The following is a 16798-nucleotide window of genomic DNA, read 5'->3' as shown; positions in this document are numbered from 1 at the left end:
TGAAAGATTACCATCCCCAAAGCCCATACCACCCGTGATAAGCTAGTTCCTCCAACATTTTCCTGAAAGTGAAAAATATAAAAAGGAAGTGAAATTGGCAGCTTTCTTGGACAGTCATAGTGTAAACAGAGATTCGACTCTCTGCCCTTTGGGGTAATAAGCTCCCTCCACAGACCAAAAGGAGGGTTTGTCTGTGTGTGTGTGTACACATATGCACATATATTCTCACTGCCAACATTCCATCTCATTATGTAATTGCAAGGACAGAACATGTGTTTGAATGATCGTCTCGTGTTCATCAAAATACTTGGTAGCAAGTCAATGAAAAGTACTTGCCATAAAACAACAGATCAAGGAGGTAAGGGACTGACTTCCCCTGGCCAGTGACAGTGGCAGGAGGCCAAGGGGAGAGCTGGCAACCACCAGTTGAACATGGTATGGACATGTTTGAAAATGCAATGGAAGTCTGAGAGGGTGGCCTTGAGTGGGGAAGTGGAGAGATGAGTGGAGAACAAAGATTTGTGTAAGGTGGTAAAAAATAATACCCAGGGAATTCCCTGGTGGTCCAGTGGTTAGGACTCTGCGCTTTCACTGCCGGGTTCGATCCCTGGTCGGGGAACTAAGATTCCACAAGCCGTGCGGCCATAAAAAACACATATAAAAATTTTTTTGAATTTTTTAAAAATAAGAATATCCAAGGAAGGGATTAAAAAAAAAAAACACACCCAGAGAGAGGCACCATGCAACAGCTGGAGAGGGCGTGAGGAGAGGCTCTCTGTCCAGATTAATGCTGTTCAACCGGGGCTGAGCAACATGGAAAGCGGGAAATCAGAATTTGTGAAAGGCTTTGATTGCTCCCTCCACGGTCTACTCCTCACCCCCAATATTCTTAGGCAAAGTTTATTCAGGAAGGAGAAAGAACGGGGAGATGTACTGGGCATCTAAACAGGGCATGCGAGTTCAGAACCCAACTCAGTTTATAAAGCTTCCAGGACACGGTAAGTACCAAGAAAGAAAGGGGGAGATGTCCCTAGGAGCCTGTAGAGACGTGGGCAAGGGGGCAGAAAAACAGACCCCTTCCCAGCGCTGCTTTCCGCTGACCAGCACGGCCTTTAAAAAATGAAATCTGTTCCCTAGACAAAATAGAGTCAAACATTCCTGCGTGCTCCATCCTTTAAGCAGATTTAAATATTGGCCTGTCTTCTCCGTGTTTGTTTTGGTTCCCTCAGCCCACACTGGAGTCCACGAGCTCTTTCCCTCACTCATCATCTTGCCTCCCGCTGCTTTGGCAGAGAATGGAGTAATAATTCAGCAAGCTGTTCGGGGCTTCCCATCCCGGGTTTTCACAGCCCCACATTCCAGTGGCGCTCGGCTCCCCGGCCAGCAAGCCGCGGGGAGGGACCTTGCTGCAGTGCGCTCTCCAGACGAAGTGAAAGCAATTTGGGAAGCAGAGGAAGGAAAGCGCTTAAAAAGGACATCAATTTCTCCTCATCGGCTCCTACAATTTCTTAGGAAGCTGGATTGTCTGTAGCTTACACTTACATTGCCCCAGTGCGGAGGGGGTCAGAAGCAGCTTTTAAAAATATATACAATCATATCTCAATAAAGCTGGGGGGAAAAAAAGTGAAGATCATGTAGAGGCTGGTTGATAGATGGCTTAAAAATAAATGACTGATTTTCTTTTCCTGAGAGCAACGTGCCATGGCCTTTGGAGTGCTTCTTTCCTGTCCTTGCGTTTGCTTCTGTTTGAGCTAAAAGAGCCTGCTGGAGTGCCACCTTTTGGTTTATCACCCAGCACATCCTTCTCCCATGGAGGACGCAGGAGCCTGATATTCATCGCCATTGGAGGATGTGTTTGTACCCAGAACTCTCCAGAATAAAAAGGTTTCCAAGTGCTTCACTATAGTGATTTAGTCACAAATGAATTTTGACATGTGAGAAAAACATGAGTATTTTGGAAGAAAAGATGATCCTCCCCCCAACCCCCATTAAAACAGAAAGAAGCAGCATCTGAGCTCTGTAATACACTATCCAAAATCAACGTAATACCACTTAAACAAATAAGGGCCTAAATCAAGCTCGGCAGGACCCTCTGGTCTGGTGATTTCCTGGAGATTTAGTATCATAAAAAAAGCTTTTTCCCAATGTAATGTGGATTTTTTTTAAATGGACTTTTTTTTTTTTAATGGTTTACTTGGTTTTGGTGCTGGAAAACAGACCAGGGACTCAGCTCTTTGCACAGGGCTAAGTTTCTTTTTTTCTTTCTTTTTTTCAGTACGCAGGCCTCTCACTGTTGTGGCTTCTCCCACTGCAGAGCACAGGCTCCGGATGCACAGGCTCAGCGGCTATGGCTCACGGACCCAGCTGCTCCGCGGCATGTGGGATCTTCCCGGACCGGGGCATGAACCCGTATCCCCTGCATCGGCAGGCGGATTCTCAACCACTGCGCCACCAGGGAAGCCCCAGAGCTAAGTTTTGAACTTTTGCATAATGAATGCAATAAGAGAACCATGACTGCCTGAAAATCGTGAAGAACAGGAAAGTAGGATGATCAAGAGAAGAGCTGCACCATTGTTCACTGCAGCACTATTTACAATAGCCAGGTCATAGAAGCAACCTAAATGCCCATCGACAGACAAATGGATAAAGAAGTTGTGGTACATATATACAATGGAATATTACTCAGCCATAAAAAGGAACGAAATTGAGTCATTTGTTGAGATATGGATGGAGCTAGAGCCTGTCATACAGAGTGAAGTAAGTCAGAGAGAAAAACAAATATCATATATTAACACATGTATGCGGAACCTAGAAAAATGGTACAGGTGAACTGGTTTGCAGGGCAGAAGTTGAGACACAGATGTAGAGAACAAATGTATGGACACCAAGTGGGGAAAGCCGCGGGGGGCTGGGGGGTTGGTGTGATGAATTGAGCAATTGGGATTGATATGTATACACTGATGTGTATACAATGGATGACTAATAAGAACCTGCTGTATAAAAAAGTAAATAAAATACAAATTTTAAATAAACTTTCTTTGGGTTATTTATATGGAAGTATGTTAATATAAATGTTTCAGATATTACATGAAATTCCTAAAAATCTTATATGTTCTGGGATAATGTTATGTCATAATTCTAGTTATTACTTTAAAATGTGTATCTCAGAAATAATTAAATTTCCTTGTCAATTGCATTATTATGAACTTTCATCAAATCTTTAACCGTGGTCATTTTCAAGTCTTTTGTCATTTACAGACAGTTCTGGGTGTACTCTGATGCTTTTGCAAAAATGTTCCTATAAAAGGGTTTCATCTTCAAGGAATTCATGGAAAAGACTCTGACAAGTACAGGTTTCTGGTAACTGACTATACTGCTGAACTGAATGAATAAGCATTTTCAGAACTGTAATGGAAAACTGATGAATTCATAAAAGTGCTAACAAAAGATCAAGATTTAAAAAATTAATTACATGGGACTGAGTGAACTGATGAGGATGATTATAATTTTTGTGACTTTCTGTTTGAATAGAAAAAAAGAGAGAGAGAGAGAGAAGGGCTGCAGCCAGTACTCAGGAAGGCAGCCAATTCTCTAAAAATCACTCTGACAGTAATTAACTGGCTAAAAGCCAATGGTACAGGATTATAGTAAACATTGATAGACACTAACCGTAACTACAGAATTGTGAACAGTAAAAAAAATAATATGGTTAACAATCCTAAAAATGTTAGAATGGGCAAAATAAGAATGAATAAGGAAGCCACAAGGAAAACCTTATCACATATAATATTTTGACTACTAATTCCGAGCAATAACACTTGCAATGATATAGTATTATCAAATTGACCAATAAATCTTTGAAACTACTCAAAAGGTTTACTGAACAGGAAAGGTGACTGAATAGGAAATATTTTTATGTGTAATATATATAGAGGAAGAAAAGGTGAGAGAGGGGGGTCACAGGAAGACTACTCACTGAGGGTAAGTTGATAAAGTTAAGCCCATAAAGGCACAAAGTTGAGGGGGAGATCCAAGCAACCCGCCACGTGCAAAGACCCATAGCCACGCCTGAAATACCAGCCAGCCTTGTGGTTGCCGTTGTCTTAATTCACTTAGCAGGCAGTCAGTATTTACTGATAATTCAGCTTTAGCAGCAACAGTAGGAACTGTCAGAAGTTTCATTGTTTCTTACATTGAAAGCTCCAAAGGGCAGGAAGTCTGATTTCCTGGTTCGCTTGTCCGGTAACACAGAACTGCAACAGATGAGGTTTTCAAGCATTGTCTTTATTTTCCCATCACTTTCTGTTTTTCAGCTTGTTTGCTTGAGGTATGTATTCATATGTACATATGTATGCATTTTGCAGATAATGAGAGCTAACATTTATTGTTCGCTGTGTGCCAGGCACCATCCTAAATGCTGTGCACACATCGATTCATTTAACGCTCACAATAACCGTATAAAGGAGGGACTCTGAATGACCCCTCTCTTTGCCAGATGAAAAGACTGAGCTCCAGAGAGACTAATAAGTCTACTCCTCATATTCTCTATCTCAAGTTCCAGTTCCACCTGCTGGCAGAAATTACACTCCTGGCTCCCAAGGACATTTAGCTATTTCAAGTTTAAAATCAGTCTGGAGTTTCTCCTCCCCCTCCTTTTCCCTGGGTGGCTTTCAAGCTCCTGGGGCTCGTGCAGTATCATGACACCTGGAGAAGGCATCCTGTCCCTTGTTGCCATTATCTGCCGCACAACGGCTTCTGCTGAGATGTTCAGCCCCGTCTGGTCCTCAGCTCAGATGGATGACCCTGCAGGCCAGCGTTTGCTGAGGCGGCTGAAATCCCATCTGGTCCCCAGCCACACGGCACATACTCTCACCACGGCTGGTCTCCTGACCAAGAGACCCCTTCAGGCCCACCTGCTCTCCCTCTGCTTCTTGGCGATCCTCCAAGCCCTTCTAGAGAGATGTGAAACCCTGTCTGCTCTCCTAAGGCATGCTCGGCCAGGAAGTCAGCCAGGCAGGCTGTGGAGGCCTTCTCTGTGTTGACACATTCTGTTGCCTTATCTACATATCCTCAGGGACATCTCACCGGTGCAGTAGGAAATCCTTGCTTTCTCAGGCCCAACCCTGTACATAGTCACAAGTTCCCTCCTTCCTCATATCCCCTTACACATCTGAATGTCCTAGTATTGCTGACCCTCCCCCAGCACATAAAGCGAGTGGGAGGCAGCCGCTGCTCCTTTCTCTGGGAACACAGTGGCATCTGATCCTCTCATTTCCGCCCCTAACTATCAGCTCATAGGGGAAAAAACCTGACTCCTTATATATGCTTCGCAAATCTTACTTATACCCATAAAATGGCTTTTGAATATAAAGTGACGGATCAGACTCTTGTGTCCTCTGATTTCACATCAACAACCTTTCCCTACATCGATAGCAACTAATATGTTGTGTGCCCAGGCCCTGGGCAGGGCCTCAGTGTGATACTGAGGAGGTTCAATGAAGCAGAGGGAGACGGGTACACACAAGTTAGGACCCCAAAATATCATACCCCCAAAGAACCATTAGGAAAACCGTTTCATAAGTGATAGGGACTATTGAAGGCACCCATACACTCTAAAAGCAAAGATCAAAACATCTCATTGAAATCAAAAGGCTACAGACTATATGATTTCATTTACATGACATTCTTGTAAAGGCAAAACTATAAGGACAAAGAAATGGATCGTATCCATACAATGGAACATTATTCAGCCATAAAAAGGAATGGAGTACTGATGCATGCTACAAAGGGCATCAACCTCCAAAACATTAGGTTAAGTGAAAGAAGCAAAAGGTCAAATACTGTATGACTCCATTTATATGAAATATCCAGAAGAGATAAATCCATAGAAACAGAATGCAGACTGGTAGTTGCCAGGGGACGGGGGAAGGAGCGAATGGGAGAGAACACTGCAAAGAGTTTTGCTTTGGAATAATGGAAATATTTTTGGAACTAAACAGAGATGGTGGTTGTACAGTATTATGAATATACTAAATGTCACTACATTGTTCACTTTAAAATAGTTATGTTTATATTATATCACAATAAATTGTTTTAAAAAAAGATCAGTGGTCAAGGGGGAGGCTTGACTACCAAGGAGCCCAGGGAAATTGGGGGGGCAAGGGGGCTATAGAACTGTTCTGTATTGAGTGTTATGGTGGTTGCACAGCTGCCTACATTTGTCAAAACTTGCAGAAATGTATACTAAAAATGGTGCGTTTTACTGTCTACAAATTATAGCTTAATTTTTTTAATGGGTCAAGAGAGCTATCTAACATATAAAAGCTAAATAAATATTGTTTACTGAAATCTGCCATATATTATTTTGCTAAAGAATGACTCCTCTATAGAAAGGACCATAGGAAATCTTTTCTACAATTTCATTCTAATGAAATGAAAAATGCACTGGCTACTACAGGATGGAATTTATACTGGCAATTTTTCATCAGCACGTTATTCGCTGTGTAAGAATTTGATGTGTATGAGCCTGTCAGAAAACTTTACTAAGATTTTTAAATAAATATGTAAATGTATCGGGAGTATATAACTCTCCAAATGAAGGACACTGCACATTTAAAAACTCTCATTGAAGCATGAGGTCTAGTAGGTTTTCTGTGAAATAATGTAGCACAGAACTCCAAGGTCAGTTGTAGCAAGTTGGGTTAAACTATCCTTAACATAATTATTTCAAGCAGAAGATTTTATTCACTTCTAAGATGCTCTGGCTATTCATCGCTGTACAACCACAGCAAAACTTAATTGGCTTATAACCTAATTGTATCTCACACAGATTGTGTGTTGAATGGGCTCAGCTGGGCAGTTCTCACTTGGGATGTCACACAGTTGCACTGCAAAATTGGCTATGCCTTCCACCTGCAGACTATTGGGCTAGATGTCCAATATGCCCCACTCCCATGCTGGTGGTTCATGCTACCTGTTGGCTGGGAGCCCAGCAGGGGTCTACACATGGCCTCTTCATGTGACTTGAGCTCCACACAGCACAGCAGCTGGGTTCCCAGAGAGAGTAAAAAAGAGCAAGAATTCCAAGAAACTCAGGCAGAAGCAGTAAGACCTCTTCTGACCCAGGCTTGGAAGTCATACAGTGTCCTTTCCACCTCATTCTACTGATCAGAAAGCAAGTCAAAGGGCCAACCCAGGTTCAAGCAGTGGGGGGCGGGGTGGGGGGAACCACACAAGGGCATGAATACTGGGAGGCATGTTCATTGGTGGCCATCTTTGGAGACTGACTTGAAGAAGAGGCATCAGTATTTATGAGGATTTGGGAATGATATTAAGTTTTCAACTATAAAATAACTTTTTGGCACTTTTTGATAAGAATTAAAGTGAATGTCAATTTTAGAAAGTATACATCTTGGCAACTAACTACTGTCTAGTTTATTCACTCAACAAATTTTTATTAAGTGGCTACTCTGTGCCAATCACTGTGCAAGTCTTGAGGGTATATGGATAAGCTTTACTGCCTGAGGGCCATCAAGGTGGAAGGCAACTGTGCACATGAGTCTGAACTCAGAAGAGGTAAGGGCCAGAGGTGGTTATTAGGAATTCATGGGCTTATTGGCAGTGGAAGGACCACTAAAGCAGGCAACGGTGAGTATGGGGGCGGTTAGAAGAAAGCCAAGGAAAGGACCCTGAGGAAGGCCGAGTTTCCAGGACAGAGGAGGAGGAATTGGAAAAGAGGATCTAGGAGAACTGACAGCTGCTGAACTGAGGGAAGGGGAACTTTCACAAGGGGATGGGTCATCATAATCAAAGACCACAGAGAAGTCACCTGCAATGTCCACTGCATGTGACAGGAGGATGTCGTCAGGAGGGAACCTGCGCAGAGCACATCAGAAGAACTCCAGAGGTACAGGCTGGCATTCTGAGTGTGGCTGACGGGAAGGTAATTCTCCAACGAGATACTGTGTTGTGTTTAGGATTCGGGGGAAAAAAAACCAGAAATTCCTTTATAAGGACTCTGTCATGGGAGGAAGAGAGCATTTAGAATTGTTCCCTTTAACCAGGAGGAGTTTGCATGGCTTTCAATACCTTTTTCAATAATGCTCGTTAAGAAAGATTAGCAAACTCTATTCTTCATCAACTGGTTCATCTGAAGAACCATCATTTCTTTTCACCAAGTCAGTCCCTCAACCTGAAAACAAACTTCAGTACAAGGGCTCCAGATGTGTATTTCCTCTTGGGTTATAAACAAGTTTTACAATAAAAGATTGTATTTTTCTCTTTTGTTGTCAAGGGATTTTGCCCATGGAAAGTTCTGTGATGACAAAATGCAAGGCGACTTGGGATTCATGCTCTTATCCTAAGAAATCTACCTAGCAAGGAAGAAAAATGTCTGGTTCCATTCTTAAAGGAGAGACATATTTTCTGATTTTGTATTTTCCTTCTGAAACAACATTTTTTTCTTACTGAATTTTGCAAAGGAAAATCGATTTAAAAGAAGTGAGAAGGTAGAATCTCTGAATACGGACCTTTCTATTGAAAAACTAGGCTCTAAGGGTAAAAGTGATATGGAGCACGTTTGGAGGGGTTGGGGAGGGGTATTTGTTTTGGGGTATGGGTGTGTGTGTTTGTGTGTGTGTATGTGTGTGTGTGTATTGTGTGTGTTTTAACACTGGCATGACTTGAGCTCTTCTATGGGCTCTGCGGAAGTCAATAGTGAGGAGCTGGCGCAAGAGAGGAAATAACTGGTGCTACAAGATTCCACAGAAGGGAAGGAGTCTGTCCTACATAGAAGGGATTCAAACTAGGGGAAAAGAGGCGAGCATTGCCATGGCCACATAATGTTACAGGTGCAGACAAAGGAAGGCCAGGCCATGTGCCGAGCCGGGAAGCAGGGCTACTTCTAGAGGAGAGGGGTGAAGGCTGGGCGAGGAAGGGAGGCAAGAGGGAAGAGTGAAAAGACTGACAAGTGCACACAAGGTCCCCATCAAGGTGGCCATATTTGCTTTCAACTTGCCCCATTTGGTAGAGAAATGCTTTTAAATGCCTTCTGTGTAAACTGAATAAAAACAGAGTGAGAAAACAAAAGAGAGTAAGGAATGGACAAGATGATATTTACTGTGCAATTAAGAAGAGGGTGGGTGGACTTCCCTGGTGGCACAGTGGTTAAGAATCCGCTTGCCAATGCAAGGGACACGGGTTCGAGCCCTGGTCCGGGAAGATACCATATGCCGTGGAGGAGCTAAGTCCATGAGCCACAACTACTGAGCCTGCACTCTAGCGCCCGCGAGCCACAACTACTGAAGCCCATGCACCTAGAGCCCATGCTCCGCAACAAGAGAAGCCACTGCAAGGAGAAGCCTGCGCACTGCAACTAAGAGTAGCCCCGCTCGCCGCAACTAGAGAAACCCTGCGCGCAGCAACGAAGACACAACACAGCCAAGAATAAATAAATTAATTTAAAAAAAGAAGAGGGTGGGCTTATAAGTATTTATTCACTTATTTATTCATTCAACAAATATTTACCGGGTGGCTCTTTCGAGCCAGATGTTGGTCTAGATGCTGTTCACAGTCATTGAGAGACAAAAATTCCTGCCTCAGAGAGCACACATTCTCTTCCTCTCCAGGTATGCCAAGGTAGTCCTAGATCAAATTCCTAAAAAGTGTTAAGTTTTTGCACCAGCTTCCACTGCTATACAGAACATGCCACGCGACAGCCTCTCTTCCTAATAAAGGGCTGCAGCACAAAGAACAAGTGTGAATCAGCTACAGTGAAGGACAGGTTGGTTAATACTCATACAAATTAAAGTGGAAGGACATTTCAGAAAAAGAACACCATGACTCAGTTCAGGATTTGGCCAGGACTCCAATTTAACAGTCTCTGAACAAATTAGCGTTTTCTAATAATCCATCTGACACGTTATGTTCAGAATGTGATTTTCCAATTAAGGCGCTAGGCACAGAACTACTTCTTGATAACTCTGCAGACAGACGCTGTAAAGCACATGCAAGGTCCCCCAGGTGTTTGCTGCAGAAGCTGAAAGGGGCAAGGGATGTGGCCATATCCTTCCCGGTCAGGTTTCAGGATAAATAGATTTAAAGGATAGAACTGTAACCAGGATTTGGCCATCTTGGGAAGGAGCATGGTGTTTGAACAACATCCTTCCCAGACTGAAAGTTGTTCAGACATGGATCGTCATTCCAGGAGCCTGGCACACTGGTTTACACTAGCATCCAAGTGCATAATTGCCAGGAACTGGCCAAATCCACAGAGACACCAGTCTCTTCTGAATGCTGAAAAATGTTTGTAATACACCGTAATGAAAGTAAGCCTGACTCATTTAATCAGATCTGAGTCCCACTGGGGATTTCTGCATGGGAGGAAGATGTTTTCTGAAATCCTACTTTTCTCGCCTGCTATCTCCCATTCCAGGAAGAACAGAACTATAATCAGGTTGGCCTTGCCAATTTCAGTTTTATATTTTAGATCATTAATATGGATGCTTATAACATACCTGTTTCCAACTTATTTTGAATTCACTTCGATGTGATGAAAATAATGCTCTTTCTCCTTATTTTAGATTCTATTTTTTTGGACCCTTTTTTCTCATTCTTTTTAAATTTATTTATTTTTGGCTGTGTTGGGTCTTTGTTGCTGCACGCGGGCTTTCTCTGGTTGCGGCGAGCAGTGGTGCATGGGCTTCTCATTGCAGTGGTTTCTCTTGTTGTGGAGCACGGGCTCTAGGTGTGCAGGCTTCAGTAGTTGTAGCACACGAGCTCAGTAGTTGTGGCTCGTGGGCTCTAGAGTGCAGGCTAAGTAGTTGTGGCTCACGGACTTAGTAGCTCCGTGGCATGTGGGATCTTCCCAGACCAGGGAACAAACTCGTGTCTCCTGCATTGGCAGGCGGATTCCTAACCACTAGGCCACCAGGGAAGTCCCTATTTTAGATTCTATTGAAAATAAACTAAGTATTACTGAAAGACAGAAATTTAAGACTCTTCTCCATTCCTGGAAAATTTCTCAAACTGGTTTCCCAAAACCAATGAGAGAAGATGGGGGAAAGGTGCTAGTGACACTCCTCTGTGAGAAGCTGTCTGATTAAAAGCCTCTCTGGGCTGAAAGCAATTGGGACAGGTGAATAGCCCAGCTTCAGGAGCTGGCCAAACTTTCTCCTAAGATGACAATGGAAAATCCAGCCAACTGTTCCAGCCTCTCTACCCCAGCTTCTTTTTTGTAGAGGCTTGATTGCTCAAGTTCAGATATCTGACTTCTCAAGGATTATTCCAGCCCCAGATAACTGATTCATAACCAAACAAACTCACTAGGAAACTCTCTGAGCTCAGAATTCATTCATTTTCAAGTAGCGATTCCATTCCACATGCTACAGATGAGGAGATTGCAATTCAGGTCAGCTGATTAGGTGATTAATCCAAGGTCCCACAGCTCATTGCAGAACTAGGACTTGAATCCAGGTCTTTTGACTTCAAGGCCCTCTCCCTTCCTGCTAGAGCACCCCACCTTCCTGGTGGGAACCCAGGATGCAAGGGCAACCAGAGGTTACAAAACGGCCTCCAAAGAGCAGAGGACACTGATGGGGTGCAAGCAGGCAACAGGGTAGGACAGGCCGTGTTGAGAAAGCTGGCCGTGGACAGCAGAACCCATGTGACTGAGGGTCAGGAGCCAGAATTCAGGTCCAGGGCAGGCCAGGGACGGGGGAAATCATAAGAGATCATCAGGGCTCCATTCAGAACTAAGATATGATCGAAATAGAAACTGTGTCAGGAAGACAGCAAAAGCCAGATTAGCAAAATTGGGCCCAGGCCACGCCAGGTAGGCCCTCCACCGCAAGTATTAGCCTCCAACTGAGTTTCAGAGTCTTTTACTCCTACTCCTTCTATCTCCCTGTGAGAAGAAGAAACCGTGTAAAACCAGAGCAGAAACCAGGCTGTAGGTGGAGCCAAGCGGCTGCCAGCCGTGGGGCTGAGAGGAAAAGCAGGGGCAGCAAACGAGGCCGTAGCTGCAATGCCACACCCAGCCTTCGGCATTCAAAACCCTTTCCAATATATTCTATTTCGTGACTGTTCTAAAATGTGCTGTTGATTCTGTTTTACCTCTGGAAAACTTTCCTAAAGATGGCTGGAGAGAGAATGTCCATATAATTTACTACCCCACCCTGGACACTTTTGAAAGTAAAAGAGAGAGCTGTTAATAATTACTCCAGGGCAACCAACAGTCATAAACCAGGACTAAGGTTTAAGCCGGACATGAGGTCACCCCAGCTTGAGACTAAGCACTCGGGACTCAGACATACCTGAGCACAGCTGGCAGAGGGTGAGATAATCTTGTCAGGATTGTTTCCCAGAGAGGCCAGAGGACTCCTGGGAAGAAACTCACCCTAAAGGAAGAGAAAGTCAAAGTACACAAATTGGGTTCCATGACAACAAGACAGAGCCAGAGGGGAGGGACAATTCTCAGTACTGCCCAGTGTTGGCCACCCCCAACATGCTGTGACCCAAGTTCCATGGCTGTAAACAGCCAGTGAAACTAAAAAGAGCTATTTCATTAAAATCTCCAGGGGACATTGAAGATGCAAGTGTTAGCAAATCCTGTGCCAGCAATTTCAGCAGCGACAGAGAAGGTGCAGTTAGCACTGCAGATGGGTGTGACGTCAGTGGTCAGCAGTGGTCCCAGCACCTTCGGCGGGTGTCAGCATGGTTGCTGCTCCAGGTTTGGGCAGTGACCTGACAAGCAAGGGAGAGCAGGAGAGCCAAAGACAGGTGCCTTGCTCTTGCCTTTCCAAGCATATGGGATGTCATCCATGAGTATGCACTGGACACTAAAACAGGGGCTGCAATTTCAGCGTAGATAGACTAGGAACCAGAGAAATATTATTTCATAAAGGATGGTTATTGTGACTTTAATTTTAGCCCCAAGCTGGGGATGCCTGGGAAACTTAAATAATATTTCTCCCATCACAGTGCGAGGTGCTCACTGATGAGGCCTAAATTTGGGAAGATTCCTAAATTGAGGGCCACTCTGTTCATATCAGTAGTTTTACGGTCTAAAGTAGGCATGTACCCTCAAAATATGGACACTGCAATGATATGGACATTTATAAAATAATGTATAAAACATTTACACATGATAACATAGTACAAAAACATTTTCCAAAACTTCCTAAAAATTATGGCACTTTTTCTACCTCTTAAAGAATGGCATCTACTGATTCTCTCTGATATCCAACTGATTAGTGTTAGTCTCTTGACAATTTGAAATTAGTACCCACTGAATGGCTAAAATGAAAAAGACAGGCAATACTAAGTGTTGGCCAAAATGTTGACCTAGAATTCTAACACAGCCCATGGGAGTGTGAATTGGTACAACCTCTCTGGAAAACTGGCCGCACTGATGAAGGATGAAAATATGCACTTCCACTCCTAGTATATACTCAACAGTATTGTGTACATATGTTTACCAAAAGATGTGGACAAGGATATTTTTAGCAGCACTATTCATAAAAGCCCAGCCCTGGTAACTACCCAGTGCCTATCAACAATAGATGAGATGAATAAATCATAGCGCATTCATACAACAGAATACTGCCATGAGAATGAACAAGTACAACCCCACACAACAGCATGAATGAATCTCACAAACACAAAGTTGGGCAACAGAAGCCAGACACAAAAGACACCATTTATATACAACTTGTAAGCAAGCAAAATTAAGCAATGGTTTCAGTAATCAAACCAGAGCTAACCTTTGGGGTGGCTAGTGGACGGAGACTTTTGCGGGCTGGTAATGTTCCATTACTTGATCTGGGTGCTGGATACATGAGGATGCAATTTTATCAAGCTTATCATTGATCACTTTGAAATATTCTATCAGTCAAACTAGTCACTAAGGCCAGCCCATATTTAAGAGGAGTATTATACTCCACCTCGTGACAAAGCATGGCAAAATCACAGGACAGAAGAGTCTGTGGAATGAGCGAAGTTGTTACATCCATTCCCACTACAAAATACAATAGCATTTTAAATTTTAAATAATATTTTAAATATATTTTACAATCTACTCCAGTTATCCAGTGCAAATTAGAACTCATCATCATTCTGGGGTAAAACAGAGACCTTAGGAAGGTAAAGAAGAAAATAAGAATACCAGCAACCAAAGTACACAAGACAAGGAAGGATGCTCCAGTTGAGGTCACATGCATTCCCTGGACCATTAACTGTGACCAGAGGAATAGGGTACATTTATGGATCAGTCCCAGTCACATGCCCAAAAAGACTGCATGAAATGAGACAGGAGCAACTCACCAAAGGAAGAAGTAATTGGAAAACAACATTTGCCTACTGCAGATGTTATATACTGTAACCAATGGTCAGCACAAGAGAAATTTTTAAACTTGGCATGTCAAGAATGGGGAGGTATGATCTCTCCAAGTTGCAGTCAACTCTAAGATTCCAGTGTTCTCTCCCTAACACACATGTCAAATCCATTAGCATTAATACTAAAATATTTTTAAAATATGGATCTATTTGTAAAACATACATCCAAGTACAACCTCTGATGGCAATCATGTTTCATTTCTCTTTGAGCATCTCTAAAGATACTCATCTGTCTGTGAACATATGTTAACACTTTTCCCTCTGATGGTTTGGATAAATCCTCCACATTGTTTTGACCACACACATTTCTGTTAACAGCCATGAGTCACACACCAAAAAATTAACTGAAGACTACAGGTGTGGCAGGCTGAACTTCAGCCCCCACTCCTCCTCTCCAGGGAGAATATTGGGGATTAGAGAGAAACTAGGTTACTATGATGCCATTTAACCAGATAGTTCAGCCATAGCCCTTGTCAGTTTATGTGGGACCCCCATAATGAAGGGACCAAGCTGAGCAGAGGAGAATGTTTTAGCATAATAAGGCCAGGATTCTTCCTTTGCAAGAAACAGAGTTAAAATCATGTTACTAGAAGAAATATATATTTCTCTCATATATATCACAGGGGTGGGCAAACTTTTTCTGTAAAGGACCAGAGAGTAAATATTTGAGGTTTTGCAGGCCATACAGTCCCTGATGCAACTACTCAACTCTACCACTGTAATGCAAAAGTAGCCACAGATAACACTTCAACAATCAGGGGACTTACCTGGTGGCACAGTGGTTAAGAATCCTCCTGCCAATGCAGGGGACACGGGTTCAAGCCCTGGTCCAGAAGATCCCACATGCCGTGGAGCAACTAAACCCCTGCACCCCAACTACTGAGCCTGCACTCTAGAGCCCGTGAGCCACAACTACTGAGCCCTCCTGCCACAACTACTGAAGCCCACATGCCTAGGGCCCGTGCTTCGCAACAAGAGAAGCCACCACAATGAGAAGCCCATGCACAGCAACGAAGACCCAATGCAGCCAAACATTAAATAATTAATTAATTTTTAAAAATACTTAAACAATGAGTGTGGCTGTCTTCTAATAAAACTTTATTTATAAAAACAGGCCTGTGAGATTTGGTCCATGAGCCATAGTTTGCCAAACCCTGGACTAGACAAAAAATAAAACCCTATATCACAGAGGTGAGATGTATTTGTCTCTGGGTAGAGAGAAAGCCTAGACCGGCCCTGCTGGTGGAGAGAACAAACAGAAATTGTAATGCTCCCAGTTTACTCCAGCCCTCCACCTTCTACCCTCTTCCTACCATGGGACTGGAGCTCATCCTCCCCTCTCTGCAGAATCAGCAGGAGCTAGAACAGATTGAGACTATGTTCACATCCAGCTGAGGCCAGAGGTGGCAGAATTTGTACCATACGCTAAGAGGCTGGGATATCATTAATTCCAAGGGGGGCAGGTATGTTCTGAGGAAATGGAAGGGACGTCTGATATTGAAGATTAAAGAGATTTGTGGAGACAACACTGGGAGAAGTGGAAAGAAGGAGAGAGTTAGGGAATGAGGGAGTATCAAACATCCTGAAGCCCACCCAGAAAGTATGTACCTGGAGCCCAGATCCAGTCTTTCCTTGGACCCTCTCTCAATGCTTCAGAAAAGAGGCTCTTAAGCCTCCCACAAGGCCCTGCTTCATTGCCCTACCTCTCTCAGCCTCACTCAATCAGCTTCTCCCATACTGGCCTCCCTGCTGTTCCTTGAACACACCTAGCATATTCCCACCCCAGGGGCTTTGCATCTCCTTACTCTTCAGGCAGACTGAAAACTCTTCCTCTAAATATTCAAATGGTTCACTCTCTCTCTTCATTTGGGTGTTTCTCAAGTGACAGCTCAAAGATGCCTTCCCTGACTTTTCTATCTAGAATAGCATCCTCATCAGACTCCACTTGTCTTAATTTTTCTTCACAGCACATATCACTACCTGACAGTCTCCCCCAGCAGCATGTGAGCCCCATAAAGGCAGGGACTTTGTTTAGTTCACTCAGATATTCCTTGCACCTTGAATAGTACCTAAGACACAGATGATGCTCAATAAATATTTTCTGAATAAATTAATGAATCAAGTTCAGTGATGATTGGACCTGATGGCTAATTTTATGTGCAAACTTAGCTGGGCTATGGTGCCCAGATATTTGCTCAAAATGTATTCTAGATGTTTCTGTGAGGGTGTTTTTGGATGAGATTAACATTTCAGTTGGTGGATTTTGAGGAAAGCAGACTCCCCTCTGTAATGTGGGTGGTCCTGACTGAATCAATTGAAGGCCTGAACAAAAAGGCAAGCGGGCATTTTGGAGCAGATGGCCTTTGAACTTCACCTGCAATATCAGGTAGTCCTGGTTCTACAGCGG

Source organism: Kogia breviceps, chromosome 3 (assembly GCF_026419965.1).
Source record: "Kogia breviceps isolate mKogBre1 chromosome 3, mKogBre1 haplotype 1, whole genome shotgun sequence".
Classification (NCBI taxonomy): Eukaryota; Metazoa; Chordata; class Mammalia; order Artiodactyla; family Physeteridae; genus Kogia; species Kogia breviceps.
The sequence above is the reverse complement of the archived record's forward strand: the minus strand, read 5'-3'. Positions refer to the sequence as shown.